This window comes from Symphalangus syndactylus, chromosome 14 (assembly GCF_028878055.3).
Source record: "Symphalangus syndactylus isolate Jambi chromosome 14, NHGRI_mSymSyn1-v2.1_pri, whole genome shotgun sequence".
Taxonomy (NCBI): Eukaryota; Metazoa; Chordata; class Mammalia; order Primates; family Hylobatidae; genus Symphalangus; species Symphalangus syndactylus.
Genome location: NC_072436.2, coordinates 26,146,834 through 26,166,125, shown reverse-complemented (window position 1 = coordinate 26,166,125; position 19,292 = coordinate 26,146,834). Strand labels below are relative to the sequence as shown.

The window sequence follows — 19,292 nt, the reverse complement described above, 5'->3', positions numbered from 1 at the left end:
GATTTAATACCAGGAGAATGAGAAGCACCAGATAACTCTCACTTGTTTTTTGGTTATTTTTTTTTAATCTTTTATTTATTATTTTTGAGACAGTCTTGCTATATTGCCCAGCTTGTTTCCAACTCCTGGAATCTACCTCAGCCTCCAGGGCTGTGGGGCACTAGCCCCCCACCCTCCATCCCACAAGCTGGGTCTCTGACCTCTAGTTCCTACAATATCTGGGAGCCAAGGTGCTTCTGAGGAGGGCTGGGCCTCCCCCACAAGGACATTTGAGGCTCCTGAGGAGGAAAAAGGGTGCAGCTTCAGCCTGACACTAGACAAGCCCCCTTTCTTTTCAAGGAAGTGTAAGACAAGTCTCTAGCCACCTCCAGTGACCCTAGTTCAAGGGTAACTGTGACCACCCCGGAAGCTTCCCACTCCAGATCCAATGACACGTTGCCTGGCCCAGGAATGCTACGTCACAACTTTCACATCTCAGGGCTAATGTACAAAGTCTGGGGCTACCCAGACCAGAAGCCAATGCGAGGCCACATCCAGGAAAAGCCTGAGATGCCCTCATGGGCAACTGTAATAATGGCAAGCCCTCACGTGGCTCCTGCTTTGTGCCAGATCCTATTCTCCGGGTTTGCTCCCATTGGTTCATTTCATCCTTAGAACAGCCCTCTGAGGTAGGAAGTGCCAGCACCTCTATTCTACAGAGAGGGGAATTCACACAGACATAAGGGGCCATGTTTGGCTTGATAGAGAAGTCTGGCTGGTCTGTGCTCTTGTCCGCTCTACTAGATGACTGCCCCCTGCCTGCCTGGATACAGCAGGGTCTATACAGGTCAAACAGCATTGCAGGGAATGCAGGCTGGCCAGATCCATTAAAAGGCCATCTTCTATTCCAGTCACCTCCCAATGCAGACATGAATGGCACACAGTGGAGAGTGAGGCCCACAGAGGTGACTGAGCAGGTCTGGGGCAGCAGACATGTCTCTGAACATTGTCATGAGGGTGACACCTGACAAAGACACTCCCACCTCACTACTTTCCCAAAGAGAAGAGAGGCCCAGAAGCTTCACTGATGCCCCCACCTCCACCCTCTATAAGGCTTCAAGTGTTTGCAAAGGGCACAGGAATTCCTGCACTGAGGAACTGAGCCTGTTCCACCTCATTAAATGGTCCTATCATCATGTCCAGAAGCATGAGGTTATGCACACAAAAGAGCAAATTCTACAGCAGCCAATCCTCGTTTATCTTCGATGTTTAAACTGCTTCAAGACTTGTTGGAAATCCAGTCAGACACTTCTCATCCTCAACCCTTGAAGAATCGAGTTAAAACAGTCACCCTTTATCCACATTGCCTTTTGCCCCATAGATAACCATCTTCCACATGTTCAGTGACAGATGAAAACAGTAGTGGGGTGATAGTTACAGCGGCTAAGCATTCCTCAAGCATTTCTCACCTGTCAGGCACATCCGGCTTTCCTGACCTGTTCTCCGTTGTCTTTGTAAAACTTCTGCACCTCTGTTTTATAGATCACTTGGGTAATGAGGGGCAGAGACGGGATTCCACAGAGATCTGACTGGCCCCATTGCCAGGCTGTCAGGACAGCCACCCTCGCCTGTCCTGTGGGCCCCTCTTAGTGTGGATGGGCACTCCCTGCCTGCCCTGTGGTTTCTTGGATGACCCCGGGAACTTACTTTCCTCTCCATCACATAAGGAGACTAAGAGAGAGGATGTGAAACGGCTATGGATATGAAACAGTGAAAAATGTCCAGGCCAGTAGCTTGGCCCAAACTTCCCCTCTTTCACATCGGAGCTCTTTGAACTCTCAAAACTTGAGAATAGATGGCACCAGGGCATGACGATGTGTCCACTCAGCTTATTAGGGCCACTCAGGAAGGGATAATTAATAATTAATCACTTAACGCCACAGTTTCCTAAACACACCAGTGGAGCCCACCCAGCCCTGGTGGGCACTGCTGTGTTGGTGGGCACTGCTGTGTTGGTAGCCAAAGGAAGCGGAAGTCAGAAACAAGAAGCAGCCAGCATACAAAGATGATTTTCCTGGATTGAGAAGGAGATGAATGCAATTTTCAGAATCTTGCCAACTTTCACCCACAGTGCCATCAGTGGGAGGGAGCACCAGGCCCAAAGTCAAGGGAGAAAGCCACGCAGGTGACAGCAGATGTACACACAGCAGTGGGACTGCAGCTGAGAAGTATTCACCCTTAGAAAGGAAAGGCCCTTAGGGTAACTAGTTCAAAAATCCCACTAAACATAGTATTTGAGTTTATCTAGTTTGTCTCTCTCCACCCAATTGATGGTCATGTGGCCTAGGTTTGAATACTTCCAAGCCTGAGAGGCTCACTATTTCTCTAAATTCCATTGTTGAACAGCTCTACTTGTTTCAAAGAGTTTCCTCAATCAAAGATAAATCTGCTTTCTGATACTTCTGCCTAATCTCCATTCTGTCACTTGTGATAAGAGTTTCCAAACTTGCTGCACATCAGAAGCACATGAGGAGCTTTTAAAAAAACAGTAAGAATTCCAAGGATCCATTCCAGACTAACCAAATGACACCTCTAGGGCTGGGGCTCAAACACCTTCCCCTCTCCTCTGGCAGGTTTCCAATATGCCAATAACGTGATCGTGGTTGGCCGTGTTCTGATCAACACTGCATACCACTTTTCTGCCTGGGATCTTTGAGAGTGGGTGGTTAAGATATTAGACCAGGTGTGACCCTGTGAAGTAATCCTGTGTGGATCCAGCCTGCTGGGAGTTGGGAAGACAAACTCTGCATGTGTTGTTAAGAGATGTAAGTTTCTGGATACTATCAAAGCAGACTCATTCAGGTCAACCCTTGATTTGTGGCTGGTTGTGGTGAAGGGAGTGCTCTGGCATCAGAAACAACAGTATGCAAATCCAAGTGGTAGCATTCGTACAGGTGTGCGACATTAGAGGACTCTTCATCTGAACCCCAGCTTCCTCGCTGCAAAACAGGATGAATAGCCCCATGTGACAGAGTCATTAGCATAACTGTGGGGACAAAAGAGTTCTCTATCACCCTCCCTTTCCTTCCACCCCTTCTTTCTTCTAAGGCTTCTCTCCACCCAGGGGCACCTTCAGGCAATCACAGACATTTCTCAACCCTCCTTAGTCACAACGCAGGGCTGTTTCCCCAAACTGTTCCTTCTCTTTCTGTGATGGGCGTGGATGAGGCTGTTTCTCTTTAAATCTCTATCTGGGAGAGGAGGAAAGGAGGAGGGGGCATTCCAGGCTGGGGAATCAGAGGCAGGCCAGAGCAAAGCCTGGCTGAGGAACAGGTTACCTTCCCGTCTGCCTGCCAAGCTGCCAGCCCAGGAAGTGAGGGTGTGTTAGACAGAAAGAGATAGCACTGTTAGTTGATATCTCTTCAGCAAGGGTTAGATTAGAGCTTCCTCACTGGGTAATTGTGGTCAGTTTCAGTTTTTCCCATAACATACCAGTCTGACATGCCCACTTCCTCTACAGAATTGGGGTTGGTGTCAGGGGAAGCCCTAAAGACAGATTAACCCCATACTCTCTAGGAAATAAGATAATACCCAAAATGGGAAGCCGTTAACACCCATCCCCTTAAGTACCTGCATTTTCCTCCAGACCAGCACTTTTAAAAGGAGAGGAAATTGTGTCACTGTCACAAAGCAACAAATGGAGAGAACAAAAGGGGATGCTCATGGAGGCTCCACTTCGAAGTATGCAGTGTGCAGGGTGGGCCATACACAGTCCTGGCCAGGTATGGGGAAGCCCAGGAAGGAAAAGCCTGGAGGTGAGTGTAAGAAAGGGATCTCAGAGAAACCAAGGCCCATTGGGGAGCAGCCTCGACCCAGGTCACACCTTTGAAACTAGAATCTGGATCACCCAGATGAATGTCAACCCTTCTGGTCCAGAAGCGCCCATCTCATTCTGCAAGCCCAATGCAACTGAAAGACTGGTGCCACTGCCTGGATCCTGAGCCCACCCCATCTGGTCCGTGGGAACCTGGCCTTGATCAAATTATTTACATCCGGAAGACAGCAATATTCCAATTTTGACAGTTTTTATATGAAGTACTACAGATCCTACCTTGAGTAAGGTACTCAAGGGATTTAAAAGGGAAGTGTAGAAGAAACGAAACCTTAAATTTCAATGTCTGAGTCTGTAAGATCCATATCATTCAATCCCTGAATCCTGACTACTGCTGCAACCCCAGCATCTTCCATGTTATGGCATTTATGGAACAGCTATTATATACAAAGCACTAGTGTACAGAAACATAATTTTATAAGAAATTAATTCTGGAAATGAATAGTGGTGGTAGTTGCACAGCAATGTGAATAATACACTTAATGCCACTAAATTGTACACTTAAAATGGTTAAAATGGTAAATTTTGTGATTAATATTTTATTACAATTTTTAAAAATTTTAAGAAATCAATAGCCCTGCTCTCTAGGACTTTATATCAAAGAAGTTGGCTCATATTATAGACCAATGAGTGTCTCTAGAATGCGTGGAGAGATGAATCTTGTCTAATAAGAATGTCGGGCACAATACAAGGCAGCTCATGGGAAGTGTCACAGATTTAAGTGGACTGAGAGACTGGCAATCAAAGGGGATACTTTTGGAGCTCAGCCATCTCAGCAGATAAATGTTCACCTAGAGACAGCGTGTGAAAAGGCTCAGGAGGCGTGGGCAAACCCCCCAAGGCCCTAGGAAATTACCAATTCCAGGAACAGAAAGCTCCTCACCTTCAAAACCTTACATTAGCTCCCCATGAAATGCTTCATAGGTTTAATTCTATCATTTTTAATCAAGGGCTCACAGGAAAGACTATAAAGACCACCGCACCATGTAAAGCTGCTGTGTCTTTCACTAATGCTTCCCTAGCCATTCAGCCCCCAGTAGGGTTTAGTGTCAGGAGAAAGTCTGGCTGCCCAGACACACTGTGCTACCTGTTATAGGCCGATGGGATGAAAACGACTGACTCAAAGAGAACTAACTATCCTTTTTGCCTTGACTGTCAGGAAGCTTGGAGCTCTGTTAAGTTTGTTTAACTTTAGAGACAGAGTCTTGCTCTGTTGCCCAGGCTGGAGTGCAGTGACACAATCATGGTTCACTGCAGCCTCAAACTCCTAGGCTGCAGCCTTAAACTCCTAGGCTCATGATCCTTCCACTGCAGCCTCCCAAGTAGCTAAGACTATAGGTACGTAACCTCATACCCAGCTGATTTTTTTAATTTTATTTTTTCTGTAGAGACAGAGTCTCACTGTGTTGTCCAGACTGGTCTCAAACTCCTAGCCTTAAGCAATCCTTCCATCTTGGCCTCCCAAAGTGCTGGGATCACAAGCATGAGCCACCACACCTGGCCTGTCAAGTTTTTCAGAAAAATCATCTCGCCAGTTTGATGACTCTTGTTCTAGAAATCTTTTTACTGAAAGCTGAACCAAATCACCAAATCCTTTTAGTAAGCAAGCAGAAAATACATAATACATGAATAAGCAAATGTTCATCACTTGTGTCTGCAGGGCACACCCTCCTGGTAGAGGGCTGAATTCAAGTGATCAAATAGGATAAGAAAGTTACTCCACATGCATAGAAGCATCAAAGCAAAGGATGCAGGATGCCTGTGGCGCAGCTGAACTTTGTCTCTCCAGTCTTGTGATATTTCTAATTGATTATCTAGAACCGTCTCTCCAGGCGCCCTAGATGACCACGCTAAAAATCCTACCTTTTAGTTTCTAGACCCTAGAAGACCAACTGATTGAACTTCACCTTTCTTAACATGCATGTTCTTGTCCTGAAGATACAATCAGGTCATCTATATATTAGGTCAACACTCCTATTTGGCCCCTTTGACAGAAACTTAGAAAGGACCGTACCTTCTGGAAGTCAGGGGCCTTATTATGACTACTTTCGTCTGCTTTAAATCGACCACAGTCAAAACAGGGTGGTGGGATGGGCACAGTGGCTCACACCAGTAATCCTAATATTTTGGGAGGCTGAGGAGGGAAGATCATTTGAAGCCAGAAGGTCAAAGCTGTAGTGAGCCATGATCATACTGCTGCACTCAGCATGGGCAACAGTGCAAGACCCTGTCTCTTAAAAACAAACAAACAAGCCAGAGTGGTGCAAGAGATAGTATACAGCAACAAGAATGCACCACCTACCACCACATGCAACCACATAGGTGAATCTCAAAATACAGTAAACCACTGGGTGAAAAATGCCAGACACAAAAGGTGTCTTTTATATCCTGTATGAGTCTATTTATATCAAGTACAAAAACAGACCCATGCTGTTAGTCAGGACGGTGATTACACTTGATGGTGGTGGTGGGTAGGAGAACATGGGACTGGTTCAGGTAATGATCTGTTACTGGATCTGGATGGTGGTTACCTGCTGCTTTCAGTTTCCCATGTGCATTATACTTCAAAAGACGCTGGGAAAAAAAAGGCAGGTGGCACTGACTTGGCCCAAGTTTACCTACAATACACGGTCAAGGAGCCAAAGAAGATTAAAGAGGTCAAAAGAGGCCAAACAAAGAGAGATCCATCATTTAAATCTGGCCACACAAAGCCTTCCAGTGACTCTGTGCTGACACATGCTTGCAACTTAATTTCAAAAGAATTTCATATTTTTGCATTATTCCTTTGCCAGTGTTTTACCACAAATCTCTGACAAGGAAACCAAGGCTTGGAGAAGCCTCCCCAAATCACAGGCCTAGTCCCTGAAGGCCGATAGCATCCAGTGACCAGCCGAGTGCCCTAACCTAGGGCACAGGTGTGCCCATCCTGGGAAAGCCAAGCAACTGCTGTCAGTGACCTCATCAATAATAATGCCCTCACAGACTCCTCCTGGGAAGGCTGAGGCTGTACAAAGAGCAGCAAGTTTATTCTACAAAGTTGCCAGGGCAGGGCCAGATGTTTCTGATATAAGGAAAAAAGATGAGCCGGGGGAAAGATACACAGCAGAACATGGATTCTGTAAGTCTCCTGTCCTCTGAAAGCCCACGGACCAAAACTGACAGATCTCCTATGCCACTTCTTCAGATGGGACAAGGAACTTGTCCTCACCAGGGCAGCCATGCTACCTCAGGCCAATGCCAGCTCTGACACACTGCAGACTCACAAACCCGAGGCGGCGGGTAAGCGCAGAGCTGACCAGGGAGGCATACGGGCCACTCCTCCAGGATCCTGTTGCAGCGTTGAGTCACAGGGCTTCCTGTTCTTCCAGTTCTCACTCTCAGCTGCATCAAGTTACAGCCAGACAGACCTTAGACAGCAGCACCTGTCCAGGGTCCAGGAGATGAGCATTTGGGACACCCGGCCCGGGGTCCTCCTGTCCTCAGACATTCTGTTCTGACTGCGGAGCAGCAGTGCAAAGGGGGATTATGTCCCAGATGCACATGACCCTGGCACAGTTCACCTGCCAACAGATATTGACTGAGTGCCAAGTTAAGTGTGCCAGGGCTGGGCACTGAGGATACTGGAATAAAGGAGATACCAGCCTCTGCCAGGAAGGGGCTCGGTCTATTGGCAGAAGACATCTGATATATTAACAAGTAATTACAAACTGACGGGAAGGGCCGAACAGTGGGCAGTTTCTTTTACATTAATAAAATATGGATTTACAATCACTTAAATCACATACATCAATGTGAATCTGAGGAGTTTGTCTTGAAATGGTTAGAAATGTGTATGTGTTGGCCTCACTGCCCAGAATGCCCCCTCCCCTTGTCTAACAAACTCCCACTGACCCTCCATACCCAGCACAACTGGCCTCTCTGCAGTCATAGCAGCAGCTAGCTCAATACTAGGATATAATAGGTGCTCAAGAAACCTTTGTTATAGTTATACACAAGGGGCTATGGGAACACCAAAGAGAAAAGTTGGACAAGTAACTTGGCGAAGGGGAAGAGCTGGCTACTCCCGACTGACCAGGTGCTCTGTGTCGGACCTTGCTCTTCAGGCCTGCACCCACATTGCATGGGATCCCCGCAGCAGCATGGTTTCCTCCCAGTCTACCTCTCTGCCCCCATAAGATGCTAGGTCCCTAGAAGTCAGACTCTGCCTACCCCTTGACAGCCCCAGGCCAGGGACCAGAATCTGCCTCTGAGCCTCTTGCCTCACAGTGGCATCTGAACTCCCCACTCCTGTCTGCTGCCAGCGGTCCACTTGCTGGATCAAATACCTCTGGGTCTGTCCCAGTCTGCCCCATCCACCCCAAGATCACACCCACCACAGGCAAGGTACCCACACTTCCCTGCTTACCCAAGACAATCTCAGTTAACACCTGTGGTCATGGCATAACTACTGATAGTGCTTTCTTCCATTCTCAAAAGGGCCCAGTTTGGACAATTAGGGCATCCCCCTAGATACAGCTAAGTAAATCCTGCCTTTGATCTTGGGAAACTGACACCTAAAATGATAAGAGTTCATGCTGCACAAATGGTGTTTTAAAAAAACATGACGGTGGCCGGGCGCGGTGGCTCACGCCTGTAATCCCAGCACTTTGGGAGGCCGAGATGGGTGGATCATGAGGTCAGGAGATCGAGACCATCCTGGCTAACACAGTGAAACCCCATCTCTACTAAAAATACAAAAAATTAGCCGGGCATGGTAACACGTGCCTGTAGTCCCAGCTACTCGGGAGGCTGAGGCAGGAGAATGGCGTGAACCCAGGAGGCGGAGCTTGCAGTGAGCTGAGATCGCGCCACTGCACTCCAACCTGGGGGATACAGCAAGACTCCGTCTCAAAAAAAAAAAAAAAAAAATGATGGGGATCAAGAAACTGGGTTCCAGATCTGGGGCTTATCCTATGTGAGCTTGGGCTGGTCCCTTAGTACACAACATCTGGTTTCCTTAACTGTAAAATGAAGGGTTTGTTTCGACTACATGGTCCCAAAGGTCCCTTCCCAGCTGATACCTGACTCATAACCCCATGAAACTGAAACATAAGTGAAACTGAAACATAGTTGTCCCAGCAGCTTTGTGCTAGGGGTTAAGGGCACTGGCTCTGGAGTCACATTGCCTGGGTCTGGATTCTGGCTTGCCCTGAGGCAAGGTACTATCCTATTCTGTGCCTGGTCTCTTCATTTGAATAATAGATAATAAGAGGACCTACCTGGAGGGCAGCTGGAGGGTGGCCTGAGTTACTACACATAGAGCTGATGGGAAGAGGCTACAGGACTTCGTGGAGGGGACTGAGACAGAAAAGTTTGGGAGGAAACAGGAAGCAGGAAGAGGAAGTCCCTCAAATGGCAAAGAAGGAAAAGTGGCAGCTTCGAATGCCCTCATTTAACCCTAATTAAAGCTGTCAGATGGTTCATCTGGCTTTATTCCTTCAGACAATATGGAGATGCCAGAAGGAAGGGATTGGGAAAAAGGCCTTTTAAGAATATGGACCACCTCCAAGCATCCAGGGCAGAAATGGTGGAAAGGCAGGAAGGCTGAGTGGGCGGGAGGTGGGTGGGCCCCAAGGGCTTCCAGAGCCAGTTTCTCCGAGCCTGACTCACTCTCCTGGTTAACGCTGAGATAAGATTTAACCAAGGCGGGAAAGAATGTCCGGGAAATGCTTAGAGATCCATCTGCAAACAAAATGAGTGACCACCCCTAAAAGAGGGTAGCATTTTAGGGGAAATGAGATTCTCTGTTCACAGGAACAGGGCCAAGACTCCTGACTCCTGACGTGGATAAGGCAACGGCTGTTCAAGAGGTGGGATAGAGGGTATGGGTTCCACATGCAGAATCCCCCTGGGCTTCGTGAAGAACCCAGGGCACCCCGGGCTCAGCAGAAGGGAACACACTCAACAGCCCAGGGTCTGTATATGAGGGGCAAAGAGCTGTCTGCCAAAGCCCAGGATGTCCAGGGAACCTCACCCAATCTGCCAAAAGAATGTGAGAATGGCCATTCCCTTCTGTGAAATTCCAGGGGTCAGTGGGGCCAAATCTATCATGGCGGGTCCTGTGACTCTTCAGCACAGGGCACTGCAAATGATTTCCCCTGTGGAAAGCCAGGGTCTGGGAGACATGTGAGGATGAGTGAGCAAGTATTTAACTGACAAACTCCACAGCAGAAGACTATGAAATCCCAAGTAAGCAGCCTCCGCAATGCCCTCTGAAGCCTCTGCTCTTCTCTGGGTTAGTTACTGGGGAGAGAGAGGTTAGGCTTCTCCGGGGAAAAGGAGCTGGAACTAACCCTGTGATCATTCAGCACAGCTATGTCTCCTGCGGCATCACAAGGATGCTTCAACCTGAAGTGCACTAATGTTCCAGGCATCCCAGAGACCTCGAATCGGGGAGCCACCTCTATAGAGGACCAGAAGAAAAGCAATTTAGAGGAAGAGCTTAAGGATGGATCTCCTACACCCAGGAAAGAGAAGGTTTTAGAAGCAAGGTGGACGCATCCTTCCCTGGCTTCAGGAACTTTCCATCCTTCTGACTTCTCTGTCCTCTGATTCAATCCGATGTCACAGAGAGACACAAATGGACCTGAAACCACTTACTCTAAAAGAAGCTCTTGGGAATTATCCAGGGTAAAGCAGGACCTCTTTTTGCTCCTGTCCAGGCGGACGGTGCAGTGGGACATCTAAGACTGTATCTCTCCCTATGTACAGATGCTTCGACTTACAATGAGGTTATGTTCCGATTAGTAAGTCAAAAATGCATTTCATACACCTAACCTACCATCAAACACAAAGCCTATTTTACAATAAAGTGTTGAATATCTCATGTAATTTATGGAATACTGTACTGAAAGTGCAAAACATAATGGTCATATGAATACTGAAACTACAGGTTCTACTGAATGCGTATCACTTTTACACCATTGTGAAGTCAAAAAAATCATTAAGTTGAACCATTGTTAAGTACCAATACTTAATTCATAAAGCATTGACTATATGTCAGGCACAGTTCTCAGAGCTTCAAAAACCTGTTAACCCTCTTTCTGTTTCATTCTTAAAACTACTCAGTTAAAGTGTTATCCAATCTTTGCATTTTATAAGGAAAAGAAACTGAGGCCTAGACAGGTAGAATAACTGACCCAAGCTCACACTGCGTGTTATGCAGAAAGCCAGAGTTCAACCCCAGGGAGCCTGACTCCAGCTCATCAAACAGCCTCTCCCAGTAACTGTCAGGCTGTCCCTCAGTGGATGTCACTGGCCTATCTCCTCTGCTCCCCAGCTCAAGTGCCTTCTGAGCTCCCATTACACCAGCTCACATGCCTGTCTTGTTGGGAAGCCTGGCTCACGCCCAGCCTCCATGGAAACTACGGCAGCACCAGGGTGAGCATCTTCCAAGGACAACTCAGTAAACTTCTCCTGCTGGCTTTCTGGAGCACTTGTATTGCCCACATTTCTCTGGTTGGGAATACAGAAACAGCAACTAGCTCCCGTCCCCTGGAAATCTGCCCCCCAGCAAGGGACTGTGGGCATCTGCAGACTGCTGTGAACTGTAGACCTCATCTTAAGTTCATCTTTTGTAGAAGCCCATTTCAAACTATGACGGTCCCATGACATGGCACACTGTTGAGAACTCAGGGCTCTCGTCCCAACTAGGGCTACTAACTTGCTGTATGACCATCAGTAATACACCTGAAAACTGAAGGGGTGGGGGGATGGACCATGTTCTTCTAAAGCAGTTTCTCAAACTTGACACTGTAGACATTTTGGGTCAGGTAATTTTTTGTTGTGGGGAGCTATCTTGTGCATGGTGGAATATTCAGCAACATTCCTAGCCTCTGCTTACCAGATATCAGTAACACACACTCACCCAAACCTGCCTCTGCTTACTAATGTCAGTAACACACACTCACTCAAACCTTTGTGGCAACTAAAAATGTCTCCAGACATTGCCAAAGTCCACTGGGGGGCAAAATCACTCCTAGTTGAAAACTACTGCTCTAAATGAAGAATTTTAAAAAGATAGGCTTTGTCTCTGGAAATTTGAGTAAGGTGGAAATTCTTGCTCTTTATGATAGGCTGGGATAGCCCCTCACAAAAAACATCTGTCCCAAAATGTCAATAGCACCAAGGCTGAGAAAACTGCTTTAAAGATAAGCAGAAAGAGCCACTCCAGCACAAGGAAGCATGGTGCGTGATCCACGGAGTGTGATATGAAGATGTGTCCAGTGAGCTGTGGGATTTAATTTGCCACATCCCAAACCCCACAGCTGTTTGTTTTTTTTTTTTGAGATGGAGTCTTGCTCTGTTGCCCAGGCTGGAGTGCAGTGGCGCAATCTCAGCTCACTGCAAGCTCCACTTCCCAGGTTCAACTGATTCTCCTGCCTCAGCCTCCCAAGTAGCTGGGACTACAGGCGCCTGCCACCACGCCCGGCTAATTTTTTTTTTTTTTTTTTTTTTTTTGTATTTTTAGTAGAGACGGGGTTTCACCGTGTTAGCCAGGATGGTCTCGATCTCCTGACCTCATGATCCGCCCGCCTCGGCCTCCCAAAGTGCTGGGATTACAGGCATGAGCCACCGCGCCCGGTGTAACCCCCACAGCTTTGAAAAGGCAAAGACAGACAACATACAGTGTTGGAAAACAAACCAAACCTGCTGACTTCAAAGCTCAACGATGATAATGAAGAACCTCTTTATCAAGATCTGGTCTTTTAAACCAGAAGTATCTGAACAAAGGAAGACAGTTTTCTGGGGCTCCAAGTTCTTTCAGTTCATCAGATCTCCTTACTCCCACTGCCAACTGTGGTTTGTGCTGCTCTGATTCCCCCCGGAAAAGGACCTCCAATTGCCCCAAACTACCCAGAGTACTGGAAAAGTTCAACTTTGAAAAGCAATGTTTAAAAAAAAAAAAGGCCTGGCGCGGTGGCTCACGCCTGTAATCCCAGTACTTTGGGAGGCCGAGGCGGGCAGATCACGAGGTCAGGAGATCAAGACCATCCTGGCTAACACAGTGAAAAACCCCATCTCTACTAAAATTATAAAAAAATTAACCGGACGTGGTGGCGGGCGCCTGTAGTCCCAGCTACTCGGGAGGCTGAGGCAGGAGAACCGCATGAACCCGGGAGGCAGAGGTTGCAGTGAGCTGAGATCACGACACTGCACTCCAGCCTGGGCAACCGAGCGAGACTCCGTCTCAGAAAAAAAAAGGTCAGGTGCAGTGGCTCACACCTGTAATCCCAGCACTTTGGGAGGCCAACATGGGCAGATCACGAGGTCAAGAGACCGAGATCATCCTGGTCAACATGGTGAAACCCCGTCTCTACTGAAAATACAAAAATTAGCTGGGCATGGTGGTGCACACCTGTAGTCCCAGCTACTCGGGAGACTGAGGTAGAGAAGCACTTGAACCCAGGAGGCGGAGGTTGCAGTGAGCCAAGATTGTGCCACTGCACTCCAGCCTGTTTGTTTCACAAAAAAAATAAATAAATAAATGGCTTTGGGACTGCAGACGGAGTCTCGCTCACCCAGTGCTCGGTGTTGCCCGGACTGGAGTGCGGTGGCGTGGTCTGGCCTCGCGGCAGCCCCCGCCCCCCAGCCGCCTACCTTGGCCTACCAGGGTGCTGGGATTGCAGGCCCTGCCCGGCCGCCGCCCCATCTGGGAGGTGGGAAGCGCCTCTGCCCGGCCGCCCCGTCCGGGAAGAAGTGAGGAGCGCCTCTGCCCGGCCGCCCCGTCCGGGAAGAAGTGAGGAGCGCCTCTGCCCGGCCGCCCCGTCCGGGAAGAAGTGAGGAGCGCCTCTGCCCGGCCGCCCCGTCCGGGAAGAAGTGAGGAGCGCCTCTGCCCAGCCGCCCCGTCCGGGAAGAAGTGAGGAGCGCCTCTGCCCGGCCGCCCCGTCCGGGAAGAAGTGAGGAGCGCCTCTGCCCGGCCGCCTCGTCCGGGAAGAGGTGAGGAGCGCCTCTGCCCGGCCACCCATCGTCTGGGAGGTGAGGAGCGCCTCTGCCCGGCCACCCATCGTCTGGGAGGTGAGGAGTGCCTCTGCCCGGCCACCCATCGTCTGGGAGGTGAAGAGCGCCTCTGACCGGCCACCCATCGTCTGGGAGGTGAGGAGCGCCTCTGCCCGGCCACCCACCGTCTGGGAAGTGAGGAGCGCCTCTGCCCGGCCACCCATCGTCTGGGAGGTGAGGAGCGCCTCTGCCCGGCCACCCATCGTCTGGGAAGTGAGGAGCGCCTCTGCCCGGCCACCCATCGTCTGGGAAGTGAGGAGCGCCTCTGCCCGGCCACCCACCGTCTGGGAACTGAGGAGCGCCTCTGCCCGGCCACCCCGTCTGGGAAGTGAGGAGCGCCTCTGCCCAGCCGTCCCGTCTGGGAAGTGAGGAGCGCCTCTGCCCGGCCACCCATCGTCTGGGAGGTGAGGAGCGCCTCTGCCCGGCCGCCCCGTCCGGGAAGAAGTGAGGAGCGCCTCTGCCCGGCCGCCCCGTCCGGGAAGAAGTGAGGAGCGCCTCTGCCCGGCCGCCCCGTCCGGGAAGAAGTGAGGAGCGCCTCTGCCCGGCCGCCCCGTCTGGGAAGTGAGGAGCGCCTCTGCCCGGCCGCCCTGTCCGGGAAGAAATGAGGAGCGCCTCTGCCCGGGCGCCCCGTCCGGGAAGAAGTGAGGAGCGCCTCTGCCCGGCCTCCCATCGTCTGGGAGGTGAGGAGCGCCTCTGCCCGGCCACCCATCGTCTGGGAGGTGAGGAGCGCCTCTGCCCGGCCACCCATCGTCTGGGAGGTGAAGAGCGCCTCTGCCCGGCCACCCATCGTCTGGGAGGTGAGGAGCGCCTCTGCCCGGCCGCCCCATCTGGGAAGTGAGGAGTGCCTCTGCCCGGCCACCCATCGTCTGGGAGGTGAGGAGCGCCTCTGCCCGGCCACCCATCGTCTGGGAAGTGAGGAGCGCCTCTGCCCGGCCACCCATCGTCTGGGAAGTGAGGAGCACCTCTGCCCGGCCACCTATCGTCTGGGAAGAAGTGAGGAGCGTCTCTGCCTGGCCGCCCCGTCTGGGAAGTGAGGAGCTCCTCTGCCCGGCCGCCCCATGTCTGGGTAGAAGTGAGGAGCTCCTCTGCCTGGCCGCTCCGTCTGGGAGGTCTACCACGGAGGCCAGAAGCAATGTGGGGGCTGGACGTGGTGGCTCACGCCTGTGGTCCCGGCACTCTGGGGGGTGAGGCGGGTTGATCACTTCGGGCTAGGAGTTCGAGACCAGTCTGGCCAACTTGGCGAAACATGAAGAATACAACAGACAAACCAACCAACCAACTCAGTGACAACAAAACAGGTCTACCCTGGAGTCATACTCTAATTTTTTCTATTTTCCTCCCTTTCTGATCCTTTATCCCACTTTCTTTTTCTTCCTCTTCCTTCTCCCTCTTCTTTGTCAAATAGAGGATTGAATTATTATCACTGATCCATATAAAGTCCCTCTCTCATTTATTTTAACTCCCACCCCCCATTTCTATTCCCCGACTTCCCATGTGCAACCTTCCTAATATGTTTGATACGCATCTTTTTGTTTGTATGTATTTTTAGAAAATGTTTATTGTTTTTGTATGCAAAAAAATTAATAAAAAAAAACCTTAAAAAAAAATAAAAATAAAAATAAATGGCTTTGGCTGAGCTCAGGGGAGTTAATTCATTTAAAGGTAGAGGAGAAAGTGCTTCTTAGCTCTCTCTGAAATGTAAGTTTGGCAATATAAAACAAACAGATGGTTAACAAAAGCTACAAAGTATTCCTACTACCATCAGTTGTCTTCTGAGCAGAGAAAGGGACAGAGGTTACCAAGATGTTACAAATTGAACAAATGGAGTGAATTGTACCTGTCAATGTCAGTTTGCCCAATCAAAATTAACATAGACAAAAATAATATTATTAAGGTTTCAATCAGCAATTTACTCTTGATACTCTAATCCCATACGTGCGGACTAATGGCACACGGTAGGTGTCCAAAATGTGCCAAGGTTCCTTGAGGCCTCTAACTCCAGCCCCACCCATGGTAATTCACTCTTTTGACTTAGTGGCCATAAATTATCTCTTCCTGGAGCCTTCTCTCTCTAGACAACTGAAAAGTGTCTGGGTTTCTGTCTCCCACATCACACTCAGAGGGCCTTGCACTCACTGTAGGTTCTTAAAAAAACATTAAAATTCTGAGGCTGAGGCAGGCAGATCACAAGGTCAGGAGATGGAGACCATCCTGGCCAACATGGTGAAACTCTGTCTCTACTAAAAATACAAAAAATAACTGGGCATGGTGGTGCATGCCTGTAGTCCCAGCTACTCGGGAGGCTGAGGCAGGAGAATCACTTGAATCTGGGAGGCAGAGGTTGCACTAACCCAAGATAGCGCCGCTGCACTCCAGCCTGGTGACAGAGTGAGACTGTGTCTCAAAAAAAAAAAAAAAAAAAAAAGGCAAGGGCAAAAGGACCTAGTGTGAACAGGCAGGACAGAGGAATGAAAGGATGGAGAGGAAGATGAGGCTAAGCTGGGGGGTAGAAGCAGGAGGCAATTAAGAGCTGTAGAGAGCTCCTGAAATGATCCAGTCTGGCTCCAGAAAGAGTTTTAGGGACACCCTTAGCAGGCCTCCAAAGTAACGCAGAGACCAGTTGACAAAGTTAGAGAGTTGATGAAAATGAATCCAGAGCCGGGCGCAGTAGCTCACGCTTGTAATCCCAGCACTTTGGGAGGCTGAGGCGGGCGGATCACGAGGTCAGGAGATCGAGACCACGGTGAAACCCCGTCTCTACTAAAAAAAAAATACAAAAAATTAGCCGGGCGTGGTGGCGGGCACCTGTAGTCCCAGCTACTCAGAGAGGCTGAGGCAGAATGGCGTGAACCCAGGAGGCGGAGCTTGCAGTGAGCCGAGATCAAGCCACTGCACTCCAGCCTGGGCGACAGAGCGAGACTCCGTCTCAAAAAAAAAAATGAATCCAGGACTCTCAGCTGGAATAGCCAGAGGGTACTGGTGCCACTGATCAAACCAACAGAAGAGCTAGTTCCATCTGTGGTCATGATGGGTGGGGGTGCTACCAGCAGCCAGGAGTGGGCACAGGCCCGGGCCAGAAGCCTGCTCACGTTCCCCAGAGACAGGCGAGTATGTGCTCAAGAGCGTGGTGCTCTAATGCCAAATGCATAGCTCTGATTCCCAGCTCGTACAGAAAAGCTGGTGACCTTGGGCAAGTTACCCCTGGGCCTCAGTTAAACAAGGATGCTAATAACAATCAGTCTTCATCTCATGGGATTGATTTGAATGTTAATATGCTGACATACCTAAAGAGCTTAGAACAGTGCCAGGTACACAGTAGGTGCTCTGCAGTCACTCCTGAGTTCCAAAGTGTCAACTGGCAAAAGTGAGCAAATAACCCTTATTCTCATCTCTAATGCCCCAAAACACTGGGCTTGTCCATCAGGAGACGACAACTGACCTCACTGGGCAAGTCACTTCCTTGTCCTTCCATGTCCTCAGACTACAACCCAGAATATGTAAGATTATCTTATCACAAGTGGATTTCAGAAGGGTCCAAATCAAAAGGTCTTTTCAAAAGACTCTAAAGCTCTAAAGTTATACTAAATTTTCATTCTTCTCTCTTAATTCTTCTTTCCAATGGCAGCTCAGAAAGATGGTTCCAAGATACTCTCTGAGTCTTTCTCTGCTTTCTGTGTAACTGCCACTGGAATCAAACAGCTTTGCTCACCTAAGCTGGGAGTCAAATCCCAGGTTCTGACAACTACTGAGTTAAAGGCCTGATTCAATTCTGCCCCTATTGGTAGTTTAGAGGAAATACACCCAAGGGTCCTCAGGGACACTGCTCAAACTACTGACAGGTGGCTGCAAGGGTAGAGAAAAGAAGCCTACAGGAATGACAGTTGCACAATGCAGTGCTTAATCATCGCAACTCCATAAAGTGGACAAGCCTACAGTTATTATTGCATTTTACAAAAAGAAATGGGCTGTCCAAAGAGGCTCAGGGTGCTATGGTTAATAAACCACAAGACAGGGATTACAACTCATTTCCAGATACCCTGGTTAATTCCCGTTCCATTCTGGGGGCAAAGAGATGACCCCCCATTCCAAGATTGAGAGTGGTATTAACTCCAACGGGGTTCCAACCCTAGTGCCCTCCTCTGGATTGAGGAAGAGTAAATTTATGCAAGGATTCAAATGTCCTGGGGTAATACCCAAAGGAGAAGAACTCCCTGAGATTAATGATGCTCCACTGTGTATTTTAGGACTTGCCAAGAGATGATAGCCTTCCCCAAGAGTTCTTAGAAATTGAGAAGTTACCAAGATCCTGCCAGCTCAAAGGCACGTTTTTAAGTAAACTGAATCAAGGTACAGAGCCACATCCTAGGAATTAGAGAATAACAGCCATTTACAAACAGTAAAACCCAAGTAAACCAACCGCCTCTGCTCGCTCCTCCAGACTTGAGGCTGGGTAACTCCTGCTTTTCTTGGAGGTTCACGCGCCATCACTACATTAATATGCCTCCTATGCCCTCGGGACCGCCAGAATGGGAATATGAGCAGGTTGTCGCACAGAACGGTAATGGCAAGACATTTTCCCAAAAATGTGTTCCCAACAGATATTGAAATTCCAAGTATGTAATTGAGCAACGCTCAGTTGCCTCACAGCTCTAAAACAACCTCCCTCCCGCTAATCCCTTCCCAACTTGTCCCCTACCTCAAATCGTAGCCCAGGCCTGGGCCAGGAGCCAATCCCCTAATCCCGGGCATTTCAGAAACTCAATTCTGAGTGTGCCCCTGGCCCTGCCCGGCCCCATCCCCACCCCCATACCCCGAGGCGGGGAATGAGAGATTCCCGGCTTGGCCCGAGGCTCTTTCTTATGTAAATGACCCGGCCGCGGTGAGCGCTCAGCCGTAGGGAGCTGCGGAGAGCGAGGTGGGGACAGGTCGAGGCTTAAGGGAAAAAAAGCTCGTTTTCGGAAGGACATAAATCTCAAGAATCTCAAGTAATCCAGAAACGCGGCGGGTTGGCCCTCTCCGAGTAATTTTGGGGCAAACCAGAAAGTAACAACCAAAGTCCTCCCCTTACTCGGAGGCAGACCCTGAGGACACGAGGCTGGGCGGTCCCAAGGCTGATTTGGAGGGGCGGGGGTTAATGGGGGACGCCCCTCGCCGAGCCTCAGTTCCGGGCGCCACAGTTCCGGGGAGGGGGCGCGGCGGGCGGAGTTCCTCTGCCCCTTTCCTACTCCTTCCCGGGTCAGCTTCTCCCCGAGCCCACCCCCGCAGGGCCGCGGGGAAGGAGAAGGGAACCGCTCGTCTCCTACACGCGGTCCGCGAGCGCGGACGGCCCCCGGCGGCCCCACGCGGCAGCGGAGCAGCCTCCCGCAGCCACGATTCTCTCCAC

At 49.8% G+C, this 19,292-nt stretch overlaps 1 protein-coding gene across 2 annotated transcripts in view; it reads right to left on the bottom strand.

The window, feature by feature from the left end:
• The window catches only part of HK2 (hexokinase 2), a 62,737-nt gene that overhangs the window by 42,500 nt on the left and 945 nt on the right, over nucleotides 1–19,292 (bottom strand). Inside the window, exon 1 of one of the 2 annotated variants that reach the window (XM_055241101.2) lies at nucleotides 1,467–1,483. The exons of the other annotated variant lie outside the window; for it this stretch is intronic. The gene's annotated coding sequence lies outside the window, so the exon portion shown is untranslated. Of the gene's footprint in view, nucleotides 1–1,466; nucleotides 1,484–19,292 lie in introns of those variants that run through there. 2 annotated transcript variants of the gene reach the window in all.